Source organism: Pezoporus wallicus, unplaced genomic scaffold (assembly GCF_028554395.1).
Source record: "Pezoporus wallicus isolate ANWC-B61680 ecotype Strahan unplaced genomic scaffold, APGP_CSIRO_Pwel_v1 contig_4191, whole genome shotgun sequence".
NCBI classification, from domain to species: Eukaryota; Metazoa; Chordata; class Aves; order Psittaciformes; family Psittacidae; genus Pezoporus; species Pezoporus wallicus.
Genome location: NW_026641383.1, coordinates 1,449,777 through 1,470,316, shown reverse-complemented (window position 1 = coordinate 1,470,316; position 20,540 = coordinate 1,449,777). Strand labels below are relative to the sequence as shown.

General features: G+C 43.3%; 1 long non-coding RNA gene across 1 annotated transcript; it reads right to left on the bottom strand.

The window, feature by feature from the left end:
* Positions 1-2,062: 2,062 nt before the first annotated feature.
* On the bottom strand, positions 2,063-20,176 carry LOC130606877 (uncharacterized). The gene is made up of 2 exons (XR_008974096.1): positions 20,123-20,176; positions 2,063-2,570 (listed from the first exon to the last, which is right to left on the bottom strand). It is a non-coding gene; the product is annotated as an uncharacterized LOC130606877 (long non-coding RNA).
* Between the last annotated feature and the right edge of the window lie 364 nt (positions 20,177-20,540).

Here is a 20,540-nt window from a genome sequence, read left to right as displayed (position 1 = left end):
ACTTTTTAAGATAGCTAAAAACGAGGCAAACTCTACCCTCAGCTTAAGATGTAAAGAAAGCTTTTGGTTTTTGCAATATAAACCAAGGAAAGAAAGATTTGTGACCAATTCCCAAACAGTAACCTCAAAGATCAGAAACTGCCACATGCTGGAAGCGTTCAAATCACTTCCTTTACGTGAGGTGATCTGAACTTAAGCCTCCCACCTCCCAAAGCAAAGCCACCAGTGTCTTCTTGGGTACCTCCACCTCTGTTGTTGAGCATGTACCATTTTGCAGGCCCTGGTTGAATACTCAAAGATTAAAAAATGAAAAACCTACTTTAAATACCAGCATTTATTGAAGATACTGAAAGGCTGGATACCTGCTGTCATCTTTTCTTCGGTCCTCTTAGAGAGGACAGCTTAATGAAAGAATTCCAATTCCTTTCCACCATGGTCCAAGCTCACTTGGATTTCATCCCACAAACATCAAAAGCTATCATTTCAGCAGTCCACTCTTGGCAGATAGAGCTCTCTGATATCTGTCTTGCCCCAACTATACTCAGACTGGTACCCACATATCTTTAACCTTCCTTTGTTTAGTAGTACTGTAATTCCCTTCCAAAATACTCAGATTAAAATACTTCCAGGCATGAAATCAGTTCCCTCTCACAGTAAGCAGCAACAGTCATACTGCATGAAGACTGGACAAAACACTGGAAAGCTACTGTAGGGAAAAATCCTGCCTCTAGGAAAGATGAGTATGTTGAACATCCCTCAAATACACTGCTAAAAACTATTGTTGTGAGACATTAATATTCTTTAATTTCAAGACTGAATTTTACACAAAACCTCTGATTTCCTCAGTTGGGGATCTGTTCTTCAAATTGTCTGTTGATTAAGCCAGGATGAGAACTATTATTTCTTCTCAATCTCTTCATGTACACACAGAGCATTAAGACAAATGTCATGTTTCAACCCTTAATTTCTGCAGATTTTAACCAAAGCCAGAAGGTTTAACTTTAGACCAGCACATGGGGGGTAAAAACATGTAGCACATAAGTTAATAGAACTGTACCCATATAAACTGGTGAAGATGAACTGAGCCCTGAATCTGATTTTAAGCTTAAACAGACTAGCAAAAGGCTAGTGTAAAAGATAGTATATGGGATGTATGCAGCAGCTGCCTCATCAAACCGGGATGCTATGTAGGGATAACATGGCACTACAACCATGTACTTGGCTACAACAATATAGGCAGCACTATAATTACAATAATGACCTCCCAGAGCTATTGTGTCTTTAATTAAGTCTTTAAGAGTAGGCATTTGCCACTTAATCCTAACTCACTGTAACTACTGCAGCGTATCATCTACATTTTCACAAAGAATTACTGTGTCATATTTCTGTCAGAAAGATGAAAGGGAATATTTTAGTTCAAGTGGCATTTACAGAATGAAACCGTATGAAATAAGAGGCCCATAGATGTCCTTTTAACAGCACTTCAGACCAAGTGAATGCTTCTGTTCCTTTTCTTTCTCTACTACTCTACTTCCTCCCAGCGTAAACTGGGAGAAAGCAGGCAGGAGGGGCTACACAGAGCCAATATCACAGCTGATTACACGGATGATAAAGCTGTGACAACAGATTTTAACCAGAATACAGTGCACAGCAGCAGTGCCACAAACTAACAGTTTTCAGGTTTCACTTAACTCTTTACCACTCATCACAAACAAACCAGCAAATTGTTCTTACTGGTATCCACTGACTCTCACCACACCTGTCTTTGGAGCTTTCCTGAGATCTCATTCCATTCAGAAGTGTTGTGATCTAAAGAAATATTCAGTGCAAACGGATATAGTTATGTTATTTTCAACATCTTTAATAAACTGTTATTTAGGGGTATTTTTCTAATAATGGTCCTGCAAAAGTAAGGAATTCTTCCCAAAAATATTTGTGTGTGTGTAAGCAGAAGAGTTTGTCTGTTGTCTGAATGGCACCACTGTTAACTCAAACATAGAGATTCTGAGTAGCTCTGTCAGTTCTACTTTACTTTAACAGACTCACAGGCACCGGAGATGAGAACAATTTTCTGCTTGTTTATTTGAGGGATTCTTATTCTAACTATGGAAACCTGACTCGGCCCAATTTCCACATCTTTTCAGTGTCGTCTTTGATATCAGTATTTTCACTCCGCTTTCTTACTCGCCTACATCAACTCAAATATCACATCCAAACACTTTGATGAATGAGAAGAATTAAATCAAAAACTATGGCAGTAGCAGGGGAACTTTAAAGTGATCAGCTCTTGTGTATTTCTATATCATCACAAAGGACTTTCAACACTTTGTCTCGCCATTGCACACCAGAGAAGAAACAAACACAAGATGATCTTAAGTTTTCCCTATAAACAAGGCAGGGTCTTTTAGTCAACAGTCAGCACTGATTTAACTCAAGTGCTCTTATTCCTGTAGCCTTTCCAAAAGCACCCACAGCCCAATCTCCTCCCAGACTTTGATGTCTTCTCTGAGCCTTCTATTATTTCTCCAAGTGAGTATATTCAGTTACTCCCCTGGCTGGCCTGTAAAGTACTGAAAATAAAGCACTGCTTGTGTTAATATGCTACTTGAATGACACACACAAATAGCACCAAAAATCTTCTCCCTTGTCATCAGAAACACTAATGCTTTGTCTGCAAAGTCCTATTTTATTATTGTCTTCCTGACCTTTGTCATTCTTGTTCTTCCCTTTTATAAGATATTTCATGAGGCTGGAAAATACACACCGTTCACATCACAAGATAAATGTCAACAGTTGCCTGAAGCCTCTTCCTTTCTCCTTTCCCTTTCTTCCCTACCATTTGCTGGAGTGTTAAGGTAGTATTACCTTCCCAAACTGATCTTGATAGTAATCCCCAGTTTCTAGAGCATGAGAGGAACTGGTGCTCAGTGGTTCTTTTCTGCCACTTCAGATATAAATAATACTACTACATCAGGTACAAGAGATGCAATCTCCTAGCAAATTCTCCTGCCCACACACCATCCATGTCTAGTGAGGTAGTAGAGGCTGACACTGACTGGTAAAAATTTGAACAAAGGGATTTTGTGTTATAACACCCAATGCTTTACTCACACAACAAACCCAATTTGGCACACCCAAGTGGAAAGACTTATTGATAAGTATCTGGTGGCATGGACAAACTACCTGTAGAAAGGCAGTTGAAGGAAAGATGTTTCAAAGGGTTGACAAGAAGCACTCTCCTTGCAAGCAAGTATTGCAAGCTCTTCTAACACATTAGGAAGGGTCTATTAGAATGGCCTACAGCCAGCACTGCCTAATGGAGTACCAGAGGAAAAAGTAGTTTATAAAAACTGAGTTCCTACTAGCAATGATGTAAATAAGGTCTTTTCTCTTGCGACTGAATTGAGGATGGGGAGGGAAGTGACAATAGAATCACAGAATAGTTAGGGTTGGAAAGGACCTTAAGATCATATATACCTTTTTAAATCTTTGAATTTAGCTAACCAAAGGAAAACAAAAAAAAGTCTCCAGCATTTCTGCTCAGTACAAGATTTTATAGTGCACCAGAACTATTCTATTTGATTTTCTGATTACCTCCTTCTCATGGGAAGCTAATTGTTAAATTAAAACACTTTGAAAAAGATTCAGACGCTCAAAGGAAAAATACTCCAATTTTCCCTAAATTAAAGGTATTACTTCAATATTTCAGAATGCTTTTCCTTTTGTTTCTGCTTTTAAAGAATAATCCACCGTCCCTGTGAGGATACAGCAATGTGATAGACGCATCTTAAATTACTTCCCTAAGGTAAGAGGAAGGAGTTCTGCCTTAATGAATCAGTCCCTCTTGCCAACACTTTTGCATACCACCCTTAACCAGACCCTTCTCTCTGGGCTTGATGTGAAAAGGTCACTGGCCTTTTATCTGGAGAAGATAGCCCCTGCAAAGTCCAGCCATCTCTTCGTTTCATTTGACACCAGTACAACAGCCTCTGCTCTGCTGTTACAAGACAGGCACCTCGGAATGCCTGATCACATATCTTTCTGCTACAACTTGACAAGCTCACAGTGTGAATGACGTGTTAGAGTTCATTCCATTTGGAAAAGAACATCTTTAACTGCTGAAATAGTACCTACCTCTCTCTCTTTAGAAGATATGCTAAGTAATTGCAAGTTCTTGACAATCAGAATCACATCCCAAGACTTGCCGTTGATTTTAGTGAGCTTTATATCAAGCACACTTTTAGTAAATGAGATTGTTTCGGTTTGATTTCTTCAAGGAATTTAGGTTGAGTCCATAAATACTACAGTAGTCTCAGGTAGCAGCACAACGTGACCTACAGACTCCCATACTTTTACACCTCAGGCAGGATGAGTTTCCCCACATGCACATAACTGCCCCCTTTTTAAAACTTGGTTATATCACACAAAGACATTTTATTAACAGAATTCTTATTTCTATACAAGGCAGGGTTTTTAATTCCACTAGGCTGAATCATTCTTGCAGATACTACTTCTGGTATTTTAAAGTCATTCCAGAAGTGGGAAACAAGTATCTTCACAGAGATGCCTGAAATCCTATTCTCTCACAGTACAAGTATCCCAGCAAATAATAAGTTTATATACCCTAGGAACAGGAGGAGTCAATGAATTTATATTCAAGACCTTTGGGCACGAGTCCCCTCCATGCACTGAAAATTAGGCCAGCTTTAGGCACTTAAGGCATGCAAAATAACAAAAGGGATTTAGTAGGTCAAACCTTTCTGACAACAGAAGGATCTATCTCCTAAAGACAAAAGTAAAGCAAAAGTCCAAATTAAGTACATGACTAGTAACAAGAAATGAACAGACACATTCAGGTTTGAGTTCAGTGTCTACAAAACGGAAGCTGTAACATATATTAACATATATGACATCTGGATTCTTCCCAGCTACTTAAACTGGGAGCAGGATCCCGCTTGCCACAGATTTCTGCTATTGATTTTAAATGCGTGAGGATTTCTTTTTGTAAGCTTTCCATTGATGAGTAAATATGGCCCAAGAAGGTGCTTTTCTGCTGAAGAGAATGCAAAACCTGTGTTTACAACGCCTCGTGAAAGCTACGCAGCTCCCCAGTGACAGCAGAAAAGGTGGGGAATGGTTCCCCAACCCCCGCATTGTACTTTGTACGCTGGTACATACAGAACTGCTCTTGTGGAATCCCAAGTGAGCCAACTGGAAAGCAGACAAGCAGGTACTGCTATTACACCAGAACACATTGTCAATGCTAGAGCCAACTTACCATCACCAAAGATGCCAATTATTCCCAAGCCACTGATAGATCATTTTTTTTTTAATCCGAGACAATGATCTTCTGCTGGAGGCTTTTTCACACCCATGACTGAAGTATCCCTGGTGGCATGCTGGCTAATTAAGAGCAAAATCCACATCTTGGTGAAATAACACTGCCACTGGAAAGGATTTCTACAGTTAGGAACATGCTTAATCAGGCTGGAAGGGGCAGCATCCTCAAACTTGCACTAAGCACAGGGAAGAGGTCTACAGCTACCAATTAATGATGAAAAGGACAGTGATTTAAAGCATATTGCCATGACATTTTTATCAAACTAAATGAGTTTGCTAGGCCCAGTGGCTGCATATGCTTATTGTCATTTAATGTTTGGATAGCAACACATCAGGAACTGAGTATTAGGAGGTGCCGAATTTAATAAGTCATTTTGACACTGGTGTGAAACGAGCAAATCAGCATTCTGAGGAATGTGTTCACACTCCGAGCAGACAGGCAGACATCCTAAGCATGTGAGGTGACACCAATCAACAACAGAAAAGGGGAGGGGGGGAAGAGAGGGAGAAAGAGATGAAAGCCAGGAGAAGAAACAGGCAGCAGTACTCCCATGAAAAACTAGTTCTGTCCTGTCTCCTGGTTTGGCTGGTTGGTGTCAACAAGGCAGATTTCTCTGCTCTGAGCCCAAGATACGGTGCGTATCTTCGATGGCATAAATCTCATGTATTATTTAAGCCCTACATGGATTATCTCAAATGAACTAAAATTAATGTCATGGAAACCTATCAGGACTTTTTATTGCTTTAGTGGTGATGCAAAATTCCTGCCACGTGCACAGTTAATCAGAACATGGGGTTTAGCACAACAAGGCTGGCTCTGCACACACATGCTTTGAGAGCCTCTCCGACACTTCCTCCCCGAAGCCCAGAGGAGCTGTGCCTGTGTGAGCAAACTAAGGCTCTGGCTTTTCATGACTTTCAAAGAACCAGCAGCAGTTTTCATCCTGGCTCCTCTGCCCTCTGCAGATTGGCTGCTTGCTCCATCCCTCATCTTCCAACCCTATTTATATTCTCTTTACCTCAGGGTATGTCTGTAGTGCAGAGGTATCTGAGTTTGCTGTAAAACTCGCCTGCTCAGGGGCTGCTGCAGATGAGGCTGTGTGGAGCTCAGTGCAGTCTAATTTACCCTGCTGTCATTAGTTCATTTAAAGCTAGCTTAACCATGCCTACCTGACAGGCTCACTCCCCATGCTCATCCTTACCACCATGTCCCTGTCCTCGCCCCTTCACTTCCAAATACTCCATATTTCATCATGAAGCTTTTCAGTGGGCTGACCCACTTCTAAATTAGTCCCTTTTCCTCCCCCCAAAAGTGTTGATACTAATCCAACAATCCTTTTGCAGTTTGAGATTTACCTCAAATTGTGTCTAAGCTACAGGGCTTATAAATTCCATTACCCCCCAGTCCTGAATGCCTAAAAATGCAAATAGCAGAGTCTCAGAATTAAAACGTCATCTCCTTGTTTTGCAGAGCATCAACAGGTACATTAAGATATGATATAACAACGGTTACGATGAAGAAAGATGAGGCACTTGGGTACATCGCCTCAAGTAGGAGCAGCATTAGGGAGATGTAGTAGAATGGGAGGAAGAAGAGAAATGAAAGCATCCTTTTCATATGTGCTGTAGATGTCCCATCAACAAAAGTGAGAATAAATCTACTTTCTTCACATATACTACTTGGACCTACTCCCCACCCCTATTTGGACTTACACTCTTCCCCACAAAGATCAAAAGTTCAAGTTGTCTGTCAGGTAATAACATCAACAAAGCAAGAAAGCAGAAATGAGATACTACTGATAGTGAAACCAAGGAGGTCTACCAACATGCATAAGCAGCATTTGATGGGGTATCCACTAAAAAATAAGGACAGTTACTGTTTTGCTGGGCTGAGTGGAGGTCTCAAGAAGTGTCAGGTTTGCAACATCAAACAAAAACCCGGCTCAGATGACCTCCTTACCCATCACCAAACACATCACTGCACCTGGTCCAGTCATAGATTACATCAAAAACCTGGCAGCTATCTGTCTCTTCCCTCCACCCTCCCCAAAACCAGTGACCAGTCAAACACTGCCTTTAGCAGTGAAGCAGAACATCACCATTTCGGCCACAAGCCTCCTGCAAGAGATGATGCTTCATGCCTCAGAGAGATTCAGGACACAGCACCTTCCACTCACCAAATTTCCCCACACAAGTAAGGTACAGGCTGGGGGGGCATTTTACAGGCTTGAGGGGTTGGAATTCAGTGGGATTGCTCTGGCAGCACATGACGACACTTGGTTATTAATGTTAAAAGTGTGTTATGTTGGTTGTTAAAACTTTTCAATAAGGCCTGGAACAAGAGCAAGAGGCGCTCTGGGACCACAAAAATCCTAGTAACAGGAAGAGCTGTATACAATGCTGGACAAGGAGCAAGTGACATGCAGCTGTGAAAGACCAAGGGAGCAGGAGTAGGATTATTGAGCATGCAGACTTGCAAGTGAATCAGAGCCATTGAGCCAGAATGTGCTAGGAGAAGACGGGGGAAGCACTGGTTCTCAGCCAGGATGACACTCAGGGCCCAGAGTACATCCCCTTTCTAGGATGTAGTTGGCCAAGCTGAAGAGTTCAGCTGGCTGAGTTCAAGGACAGCTTTGCCACTGATAAGAGCTGTTGTGAAGAAAGCCAGAAGCAAGGACCTCCCTATTTCCCTTGGGAATTGCTTTTAAGCTGAAGTTTACCCCTGACCCCACCTTTGCTAACTGTCAAGGAGAAGTGAGGACTGGCTGCTCTGCAAGGGACAGGAAGCTGGGAATAGAGCAGGATAATAAAGCAGACGCAAGCACTGACCTCACCAACACAGAGTTGGAATGGAAATCAACAGGTCCAGGTCAGGGTCAGGGTGAGAGTCATCAGACATAGCCCAGTAGTGATGCAGTGAGTCTGCAGCGATGGGGCAGGTCTGATGTCTAGCCAGGAAGCCTGGTCAGCAGGTCCAGGTCAGGGTCAGAGTTATGGCAGTCATAGATACAGCTGCTGCAAGGCTATGATGGAGCATGGGTGGGGGCCAGCAGCAGAGCTCCAGCTTAAAAGCAGTTCCCAAAGGAAAGGAGAGGCTGGCCATCACTTCCAGCTTTCTTCACAAAAGCTCTTATCAGTGAGGGAGCTGACCTTGACTCTGCCAGCCAAACTCTCTAGACAGCTAGAAGCCCAAGAAGAGGGCTGTGCTCTGGACCTGACTGCTCTGATTCCTCAGACTCCGCATCAGTTGTCTCTCACTGCTACAGGAAAGAGTGTGAGATAAAGAAGAGAGTTTGACAAACCAAGCTGTCCACTGCATTATGACCCACTGTAAGCTCTAGCAAGACTGAGGTAGAAGAAAAGAACTGCTGAAGAAAGAAGCAGTGCCTGTTACAGCAAGACTCAAAGGCCACCTATGAGCTGAGGAAAGCTCTCAACCCTCTGAAATTCAGTCTTCTCTCTGTGACCACAGGTAGCAAATATTTCATTTTCTTTAGTGTTCAGAAGCCAGCTCACCTACATTCTAAACCCCTGCGGGGAGAGGAGCTAGAGCAAAAGGTGGAGAGGGAGGACTTCTAAGACCTACACATCCTCCATCCTTACTTATCTTCAGGGACAAGGAGGACGGCAAAGAACTATGGACCCAAATTGAATATCACTTTGTTCTTTCATCCTTCATGGAAAAGGAATATCCAGACATCACACCAAAGCTGCAGCAATTCACACTCTCTCCTAAGCCCTCACAGTTCAGTGTGTGAGCAGCACAGCCTTTTGCCATTCAGTTGCTACATTGCCACATTAATACTAAGCAGCAAAGGCATATCAGCCCAAGATGAAAAGAAGGCTTTTTGCGTCCTTCATCCTTTGTCTCTTTTCCTTCCATGTAGTTACACTGGCACTAACTCAGTGCCCAGGAGGGCAGTGCAACTGCAGCAGGCTGATGGGAAGGTGGTGTCGATGCAGCTTCTCAGTCAGCTTCCAGATGCAGCACGGAACAGCGCTCAGAGTCCTCACATCCCTGAAGAGGAGCTGCTAGCATACACAATGCTGCAGACCATGAAAACCAACACTGTCGTTAAGCTTGCAACACCAGAGGTACAATTAGGCCATTTTGTTGTAAATGTTTCAAAAGAGACCTAACACAACTTAAGTGAGGACCTTCCACTTGGGAAGGCACATGAGTGCACAATATATCCCTTTGCTGCCAGCTTAAGATGCAATAGAAGTGATATCAGAAACGCTTTCCAAAACACTCCTCTACTTTGTCCTGTGTGCAGTAACCCATTTCATGCCTACCTTTTAAAACACCAACTCCTCTCTACTCCTATATAGCTGTTGTTATGCTGCCTCATTCCATTCAGGTTGCACCTGCTAAGGATGTTCTAAATCAGGGACACCACCCAGAGAGCAAAGTCCTATTCAAAGCAAATAGGAAGAGCAGGACTCAGCTCCCAAGTGAGATTTACTCCCGCATCTTCAAGCCCAAACAGCTCTAACTTGTCATTCTTTTATTTTGAGATGGGAAACCAGAATATTAAATCCCATTGGGAGATGCCCAAGCGTGTCCAACATTTTTGCTCTTCCCCCCGCCTCAGGGTACCATTGAAAAAAATAAATCACAGTTTCTCCATGGTTGCAAAAGCCCTCAAAAACCTGATACCATCCAAACACTGAAAGCAGTGACAAGTGAGCCACCGTAAGGGATTTTGTTGTACAAAAGCAGGTACCAGAGACAAAACAGAGAAGCGTTTCCACTTTAAATAAAAATGGTTCAAACCCAGTAACAAAACCACTCTGCATGCACCAGGTATTACATAGCTGAGAGCAAGTAAAAATGTAGCAGACGGACAAGCTTATGGCCTCCTGTTCCTTTTCCATATATACAAAAACAGCTGCGTGGTTTCCCTCCCAGACCAGTAGCTTTTGGAGTGACAAGCTACAGTGTGGCCATATATGACATAACAAGGTTTCAGCCCTTCCTAAAGAAGGACAGATTGTAAAGGTGGGGTGAGCTGGTGAAACACTCTCTATTTCATGTTCCTGCTGGAAGCAACCTCCAGAGGTCAGTTAAAGCTTCCAAAAGGACACTGTGGAGTATAAAAGTCAGTCTAGAAGCATCAACAGGTTGAGTCTAAAAACAGGTCTAAAACACCCTTGAGTGCTCCTGAGTCTTAAAGGAAACATCTGATGGCCAAGGTATGTGACCTCCAAAGGCAATTCCACTGCTCTGACATTAGCTGAGGAACTACATTGGCCAGCAGGGAGGAGCCAATGCTGGGAGACTGGTAAGCTCCTCCAAGAAATGGAGATTAGATAACGGAGCTGCCATCTTCATGAAAACCACGAAAGACAAGAAGCAAAAGGAAAACACAGCCTAAGTAATAGTACACAAGATTTTATACTCTCCTCTTCCAGACCTTCACTAACAAAAATAGTTTTGTTTTCTGAAGACCATGCCCAGGCACTGCGCGTGCACAATCTTTTACAGCATCCACTGGAGGTGAGAACACAGCACTGCTGCTTCCTACTGAAACAGGCTGGGAACTGCCCTGTATTCTTGACTTTTCCTGCTGGTTTAACTTGCTTTTTCATTTACAATACCTTTGTTTCCATAGGCATTTCATGCTGGCCAAGGAAGCTACATGATGGGAAATTACATTTTAATGATTAGCGCATAAAACAAAACAAAACCCCCATATGGAAACAGAAAGGCTGGATTAGCTAGAGTGGAGTGGAGAAAGCCAACATCCCACACAGCTGCTTTCTGGGTCCTAAAAAAGGATCCAAGTTAAAGTTGTACTAATTATACCCAGGTGGAGAATGAGAGCTGGCTTTCATTTCTTTTCCATCTGAACCAAAGGACTGCTTTTCAGCCTAGATTCATTTGTCCAGAGGGCCTTTAGGGGGTGTGGCTTTAATTTGGATCTGGCTCCAGTTTTGGGGTTCATAGCAATGGCACTTTCCTGAGCCCTTATCAAATTAATGGAGCACTCATGCAGAACTCAATTAGGCACTCAAGCGGAGATTAATTGTGCGTGCAAGCATGAAGCAATTGGGTTCTCATGCATGAATCGATCGGGCACCCATGCACAAATCAACTGGGCGTGCAAGCATGAGCTAATTTTGTGCCCAAGCGTGAACTGATCAGCCTCTCAAGCATGAACTCATCAGGCACTCATGCATGAACAAGTTGGGTGCTCATGTGTTAACACAGTAAACCCTGCAATCTATGCCTAATACACGTGAAAAACACACAGGAACTATTTCAACATCAATCCATTATAAACTCTACTTTTAACAATCTTCATTTACGCCAATTACAAACTCCACTGTCACCCCCAGGGACCAGTAGGGATAAGCACTGTATCACATTTTGATCAGCACAGTACTACAAGCTGCTTGTCCTGACCGAGAACCTCCCTCTTGTGCTGAGCAGTTGTTAATATTTCCTTTAGGTGGCTTTGCTCTAAAACAGACCCTCACTCAATACCCAGCTCTGCCAAGTACTGCTGGGCTCTCTGGAGACACCATCAGCCCTGCACACCTCACAGCACAGCAGCACGCAGCACTCGGGGTCCTTTCCAGCCATGCTGACCCTCCATGGAAGGTGCTCTTGGATCCGTTGTGTGGAGACAGGCCTGGCTGCAGGCCAGTGTGGCAGAGGCTTGAAGCAGAACCCATGCCATCTCCTCCCAGCCACTTTCCCATCCCCTTCAGGGCATTGCTCCGGTCGCCTTGATCTCTCCGTTTCCCACCTACTTAAATACTGTTTGCACATAACCCCTCCAGATATGATAGACACACCACAACACCCCAAATTCCAAGTATCAGAATCAACACTCCTTCCTGAGCCTCAAATTATTGCAGTCCCAGGCCATACTAGCCCTGGGTGCTGCCTGCATCCTCCACTAATTACTGTAGTGCACAGAAGAGCCTTCACTAGGGGAACTTTTACTTTAGTTATTGCCAATTAACACAAATGTCTAATCACCCATTCAGGTATCAAGAAAGAATACATAAGCAATTAAGCAATTAAGGGGTGGTCCATAGGCTGTAGTGATGCAGGCAAGCATCCCTTGGGCATGGAGCATCCTCTTCCATGCATGTCTTCCCTGACACTTTCCTGTCCATATGCCTCCTCCACCATCTCCCCACACTGTCTGCGCTGGGCCCCTGCAGGGTCCTCTGAGAGCCTGGCATTTTGGGACACCATATCAAGTTCAGAGCCAGCTGCCACCTGCACAGGGCAGTTCATGGCCACCATGTGGAACACTGATAACACTACAGCCCTGGATGCCCAACCTCATGTGTGTCCAGTGTAGCACTGGTGTGAACTCATGGTGCACTTGGGAATGAAGCTCATGCATGTACTAATTGAGCATTCATGCATGAGTAAATTGGGTGCTCATCCAGAACTAATTGGACTCTCAAGTGTGAATCGATTGGGCCCCAAAGCATGAACTAATTGGGTACTCATGCATGAGCTATTTGAGCAATAAAGCGTGCACTAATTTGGCATCCATGCATGAAGCAATTGGGTGATCAGGCATGAACTAACAGGGCAATCATGCATGAGCTAATTGGGCACCCATCCCATGCATGGACTAAACTGGCACTCATGCATGAGCTAATTATGTGCCCATGCACAAATGTAGTAAACCCTGCAATTGAATCTCAATGCCTTCTACCCTTCACCTCTTGCAAAACACATACTTAAGGGCTGTCTCAACATACATACACTACAAACTCTACTTTCAACATCTGCACAATCCTAATATACAGCAATTAGGAATTCCGTGTTTTATCCCTGCAGAACACACAGTAGGGATTAACACCACAGCAGTATGTACACATGCTCTCTAAAATTCTGTTCCTTGCACATCAGAGCTAACATCATAGAATCATAAAATCATTTAAGTTGGAAAAGACCCTTAAAATCATCAAGTCCAACCATTAACCTAACACTACCAAATCCACCACTAAACCATGTCCCTAAGAACATCTTATCCAACACAAACTCCATCTGTTGTCCTGGTAGTCCAGACTGCATGGGGTTAACATTATAAGACAGTGCACATGCACTTACTAAATTTCTATCCCCGCCATCAGGGAGCCACGTTACAGGGGTTATCATCATCATCTCAGCCTGAACTTTCATCTAGTACAAACTCCACCCATTGACCTTGTGGACTAAATTACTGGGGTCAGTGTTATCACAATCTGACTACATGTAGTGTTCACAAACATCAACCCTCATCCCCATGGATCAGACTGCAGGGGTTAATATTCTGACCATCTGAATGAATACATATTATTATGCCCCTCAGGGCATAAATCGGAGGGCTTACTGCATTCATGCATGAGTGTCCAATAAAGTCAGACAGGGATGCCCAACTAGTTCACGCTTGAATGTTCAGTTAAGTTTGTGCATGAGCACCCAGTAACTGTGTGCATGAATGCCCAATTAGTTTATGCATAGACATACAATAAATCACACCTGAGTGGCCTATCAGTTCATGCATGAGGGTCCAGTCAATTCATCCCTGAGTGCCCAATGAATTCAACTGCGGACTCACAATTAATTCACATCCAAGTGCCAAATTAATTTACACCACACAGCCTGAGTAATTTGTGCATGAGAGCCCAGCTAGTGCATGCGTGAGTGTCCTGCCACCTTACACTTGATTTTCCAATTAGCCCCTGCATGAAGGCACAATTAATTCATGCTTGAGCACCTAATTAGCTCACACATGGGCATCCAAGGGGTTCAAGACGCCTCATTAGCTCATGCATGACTGCACAATCAGGCCACATGTGATCACTGAATTCATGCATCAGAACCTGACCGCTTTGTGCATGATTGCACAGTTCACTTGAGTTTACCCAATGTACTCATGCATGAACACTCAATTAGCACATGCATGAGCACCCAATGATCTCACAAGTGCTGCACTGGACACACGTGGCAGGCTTCAGCATCCATGGCTGCAGTGTAGTAGGCAGCTGACAGAACTGCCTACAGCTCTCCGACTCATGAACCTATTGGTACCTCCACAGTGGTGTTAATCTTTGCTTGTACTATCTTCATCATCTTCTTTGTGTGCTAGAGTACAGTTGAATAAATGAAAAATTCTGTTGTATTTTTAGCTTTGTGCTCTGCAGGAACAAGGTATGAAATTTGTCAGAAGTGGTCAGATTACATTAACTCCAGTAATGCAGTCCACAGGCGCAAGGGGTGGCATTTGTAATGCACACATATTCAATGTGCTGTGACTTGGTTACATTTGCTGCAGGATCAAGGAGTGACATTTGTAATTAGCACACATTCAGATTGTTATAATATTAACCCATACAGTCTAGTCCACAGGGATGAGGGTTGAAGTTTGTGAACCGATAGTCAGACTGTGATACAGCTGACCTCTTCGTATTCATTCTCCCAACCCTTGAGATCCTGTTCAGGCAGCTTCAAACTCTTTCCCACTTGCTTACACATTGTTCACACCTCCTCTCCATCCAAGGTGTTACAGGAGTCACTTAAATTATTCCAACCCCAGACCACACCAGGCCTGCATTCTCCACCAGCTCCTGTCCTGGGCACACTCACTGTTGCTAGCAAGACAGCCTCTACTGGGGGATCTTTTTTACTTAAGTTATTGCAAATTGACACAAACTTCTAATCACTGATTTGGGTAATGAGAAAGAGAAAGCAAGCAATTAAACACCCTAAGTAAACACCTTTCCTCCTCCCTTCCCAGCTGAAGCTGCCTTTGCTTTCACCACTGGCTACACAGTCTTTCCCAGCTCCTTTGGTGGAGCAATGGGCAGTGCAGGAGAGTAGGATTGTATGCACAAGTTTGCTGCTGCTCTCTGCTTTTTGTTGCGTTACTTCCACTCCTTTTGAACATTGTCTTTTCTGCCCTTCTTTCCTTTGAACATGCCTTTCTGCCATGGCCTGGACTGGATGAAGGACAACTTAGCATTCCTGTTCTCAAGGCAAAACTAAGCACTTTTAGTTTGTGAAAGTTGCCCTTAACATCCTTCACTATCTCTATTCTTAGCAATTATTCAGAAAGCCTTGCAAATGCTTACAGGACTCACAGCAATATAAAAGGTCAAGGCCTCAAGAACATGCACAGTGCTGAAGAAAGTTTTATGCCTAAACAGTGCAAAAAAATTGGTTCAGCGCAACATTCACTGCACTGCATGAAAAAGACCATCCCCAAAGAACTTAGACTGTCAAGCACATCTCACTCAGTCCTGGACTACTCATACCATTCCAGCCATGCAAAGCACACAGCAGTGCAATGCGACTGCCTATCCCAGAATGAGAACTCCTTTGCAAAAGGCAGCCTGGTCTCTATTTGGAAGCCTGGCCCATTTACTGCATGTTTCTGCCAAGATACATCTTAACTTGCAGCTGACTTTGAAATGCAAACCACTTAGCAACCCATAATATGATGCTTTCTAATCACTAAAATCCCACACTACCTACTAAAGGCAGGAGGCTTAGGCCTTGAAATGCCAAAGTGTTAACAGAATTGCACTGACAGAAACAGCATTTGTTTTGAAAACTCTTCAAGTGTATTGACACCAGACCAGGGCCCATCAGAGTCTCTCAGCTGAAAGCCACTTCTCATGTTCCTCTCTGTGCTGACTGGTAGACTTGCTAAGATGTCTCTCAAGCTATGCAAGTCAGGAGGGAAAAAGCTGTAAACTGAGCAGTGAAAAACAAACCTACTCCATGGCTGTGCCTCACCAGTGCAGAACAGCTGGAATTCATGGCAATACTGGTTGTAAATTCTGCTTCAGTGTGAGCTTGGAACTGCCACACTGCCAGAGCCCCTTCTACCAGGAGAGGTCTGAGTATTTAATGACAGACAAGGGAAGGACATCTGTTTGAGACAAAAATGCCAGCCGAAGGTTTGCCCAAAAGCATATTGTGAATCAGAGAGGAACGATGCCTCACATTGATGAGATTTAAACCTTGTGAGCACTCTCCAAATATATACATATCAGTTTAACATGGCTGTTCACAATGGCAGATAATCATCATTTATCTCAGTTGGCATCCCCGTGTTTAAGAGAGCCCCCAAAAGGCATTTACACAGGCAAGTAAAAGAAAAAAAAGGAAGGGATGGAGAATATGAAGAAGTCTTCATGTATTGCTGCCTCCTGGTCATGTTAAAACATAACCGGGACTGACAGAGAACATGGCTGGACAGTCTGAACACGTACTTAGAGGCATGCTGCATCAGAGGTCACACGGAAAAGAGACTGCCTCTTCATCCACCAGGCAAAAGCATGCTCCCACCCCACTTCCCATGGCAATCAAACTCCATGAAACACTTGAGCGGCAACCTCATTCCTGGGCACCAAGGAAATGCAGCAACACAGTGCAGGGAATCTCTGTCCCCACCCCTGCAGCATGCCAAAGTACACGGCCAACTGGTCTCCTGTATTCTGGACAGCCACTGTGGGCCATTTAGCTTCACCACACACATCTATTTCATTACCAGCCCCAAAATTAGCATGGAAAATAAATGAACACCACATCACAGGAGCCCAGTGTTTAAATGCACTCTCATTCCCTACCCCAATCCGAATTTTGCATTCTGCTACAAGCTGACAAGATAATTGTTAGGTAATTACACTGTCTTCATTTCCAAGTGCAGCAAAGATGCAGCAGCAAGAGAATGTACCAGCATGATAAAAATTATACGTTTATCTCCTTTTCAGAAATCGTCCAGCTGGCCTGTATATCACCAGATTAAGTAGTGGGCTGAAAGGAGATGATGGCTGTAGAATGCTTCAAAGCTCTGTTTGCTGCTCTGGATGTTACTTGCACATGCAGATAGAATAATAGAGGGCAACAATAAATTGTAGATGTCTCTGCAGTGCTGTTTTCCTTGCATACCAACATTGGGGTACCCCACATGTGACACCTCCTGCCAGCATTGGCACAAGAGGCACAGAGGATGCAAATGAGAGATGAGAGAAGTTGTAGGCTACAATCAGACCTTTGTGAGCCAAACCTCTGTTATCAATAAGGTAACTTCAGCTCTTTCTGGTGTATTTCTACACTATAGTTATTGCAGCCCAGGTAGATCTACCTGAATCACCTTTAAAAGCAGCTCAACCCAGGAGTTCAAACCTTGCCCAGGAGGAATGATGCAGCCTCCAAAAATCCTGCTGAGAAAGGCTGGCAAAGCTGTTGTTCTCCTCCGCCGGCATCTGGACACTGGCTGTGGTCTGTCCACATGAGCAGTGATGCTCTAGCAGAAACATGTCCTTGTACTGAGGTGTTTTCAGGATCACTGATACCATGACAGTACTACAGAGTGAGCTTTTAATCCATGTAGCTATTCTGAGTACCATTCCTGGCTGAGATTTCAGCCATCAGTTATGGAAGACTGCCTTCCTTGCTGCTTACCATAAGCCACAGTTTCACTGTTCCCATGAAGTACTGTGCCAGTTCAGCAGGAGATACCAACTCATCATGAAGCCCAGCCTCTGAGTGTGCACAGTTTTAGCTGTACCCAAGCACTACAGCTGCTCAGGCAGACACAGTATAAAACCAGAGTGACTAGGAACAGAATCCTGATTGGTTCAAAGATACCAAAATATGTTTCACTTGAAACATAAAATTCAATTTCAGCTTCAAAAAAACCTATGTATGTGGAAATTTCATTTTGCCTCCCACAGACCTCGTAAGAGAAGAACGTTATCAATGGAAAAATCCCCAGCACTTCCAACCACCTTGTGTAATTTATTTTCTGGTTTGTGACTGTCCAGTGAAAATACAATCAGTCACAAGGCAGGCACAGAAAGGTGCAAGTCTTCTGGGTCTATTTGTATTCCCTATCAAATTCCATGGCATCATATAATAATCAAGTGATTTTGCTTCTTTTATATTTTAATTGCTGTGTATCTTTTGGCCGTGAGAGTTTCCTCTCAAGCCATAAAGCACCCTGAAGCCTAGAACACCTGAGCCACCAGCATGTGATTTGATGGTATTACCAAGTACTAAGCACAGTTGTATCTCATTGTTCAGTTTCAGGGCTTGATGTCACAAGTCATCTGTGGCTGCTGATGCCATGGGGACTTGACAGCACACAGCAGGTGCTGAATTGTCTACAACAGATGATTTGAAGGTTTCTTTTGCTGTTTTATGAGGAAGCTTGATTTTACTTACTGACATCCACATTTTTCAAAGTGTGCCTCTTTCAATAGAGTCTTAGCCAGGAACATTTTTACTCTCAGAAGTGAATTTTTAGTTTAAGGCAGAGGGAGGCGTTGAAATCAGAGACTCTTGAGTTTTCTGCACTTGAGACAAGTGCTGCAATATGAATAGGTGCAAGGCTATTTGGTCTTAGCCAAATCTGTTTGTTAACCTGTCTGCCCCTGCACTCCTCTTCCTCTGTCAGCTTTCACGAGGGACTTGCCTAACTCTGAAACATTTTCTATCCACCTCTAACCAGCACATTGGAGAGGCAAGTCCTTTGTTCATGGGAATCATATCCTAAAACACTCTAAAGTAACCTAGTGCAAACTTTTTCCTGGGTTATTCCTGCAGATTTCAATCACTAGAATTTTCATGTTTAGTGGTTAACAATTGCTTTTGCTAACATTGGGTTGATCATGTCTTTCCCCTCTCCTTAAGGGACTCTGAAGTTATCTCTGGAGGGACAGGTGGGTTGAGAAAGCACTCAGGCAATAGAGAGTTTGATCTTGTGCTCCCCATTTCACACCACAACTCACACATTTGTCTGTGAGTACCAGGGATGGATTGGATGTTATAGATGGGGAGACCTGAGGAGCGGTGTATTACTAAGAAGTGTGAAGAAAGAAAGAGTACAGATGGGAATGGAGGGCTAAAGAACTTCAAGCTACCACTGGCTGCAACTGCAAGCAGTGTATTCCTTTCACTGCATTCCTTTCAGTGTATTCCTTCTCAATGAAAGTCTGTTTCCAATGGAGCTAGGCCTGTTACGAAATCTGCTCAGTAGAGTCACTGGAATAATGACCTAGATTCAGTTCAAGCAGACCCTCAAAATAGGTCATTTACACCACTTTGCAATGGCATCTATTTCTTCTCAGTGAATATGCAGAGCCACAGGTGACAAGCACAGCTGTAGATACTGGAAATGTCCACACTAAGCAAGATAAATCTCAGCTTACACATTTCAAAACCAGCGGTGTGTTTATCCTGAGAGATACAGGAGTACTACTCTTGACAAAGTTAGGCAGGAGAAACCAAAATATGTATCTCAGGCCTAAAAGTCAGGCTTAGAATATTAAAAAGGAGGATCTCTGACCTGCCTAAGCTTCAGCATCTGATTTTTTTTTTTAAACTCAAGCTTGGATTCCCAGGTTTTCCACCAGGACCACAAAGAGCCATTGTGTTGCTCATGGCAGGATATTCATTTGGCAGGCTTGCATACCAAGTAAACAGGGATGTTGGGTTTTAGCTTGTTTTTTAATTTAAAGAAAGGTAGCTTTGGTAGCCACCACAGAGCTACACACAGGGTAGGTCTAAGTTGTCCTTCAGCTTTCCTGCAAGCCAACTCTCTCTCGAGATGAAAGCACCACCACATCAGTACACCTGATTGAAGAGCTCCCATTTGATTTTTAGGAGTGTCTGAATCTGGTTGCCATGAGGACCGACCTACCAATGTATATGCAATGCTGGAACTTACAGCCTTAAAGGTATAAGAAATAACAAGGGCATAGATATCACATCCTTTATGGCAAGCTTTAAATAGTCTCAGTTTATGAACCTTACCAGGACCATCTCAGGATCTCCGAGGAACACTCCAGCTCCATCATTTGATACGTTCTGAAGTTTCTTTTGTTTTGTCTGGAACTTTTCACCCATCTTCAGATACTTCCTGCATCAGACAGGCACTGTAGTGCCAGAAGAGCAATATCTGGAGAATCTTCTCAGCTGAAGGGATAAAAAGAGCATTGTGAGTAGACAAAATGATTTCAGAACACCTTCATTTTAAACAAAGGACTGTTGATACAGGACTCTAACCAAACCCCACCACCAGGATGAATTTACCCCAGTTAAACTCTAGCACCTGGCTGTGTATTGCAGCACCATAATTTGCAGTTCAATAGCTTTGAAAAATAAACTAAGGTTCTTGGATGAAATAGATTAAAAAGTGCAGAGGTGGAGGGTCTTTATAGTTCCAGGATCT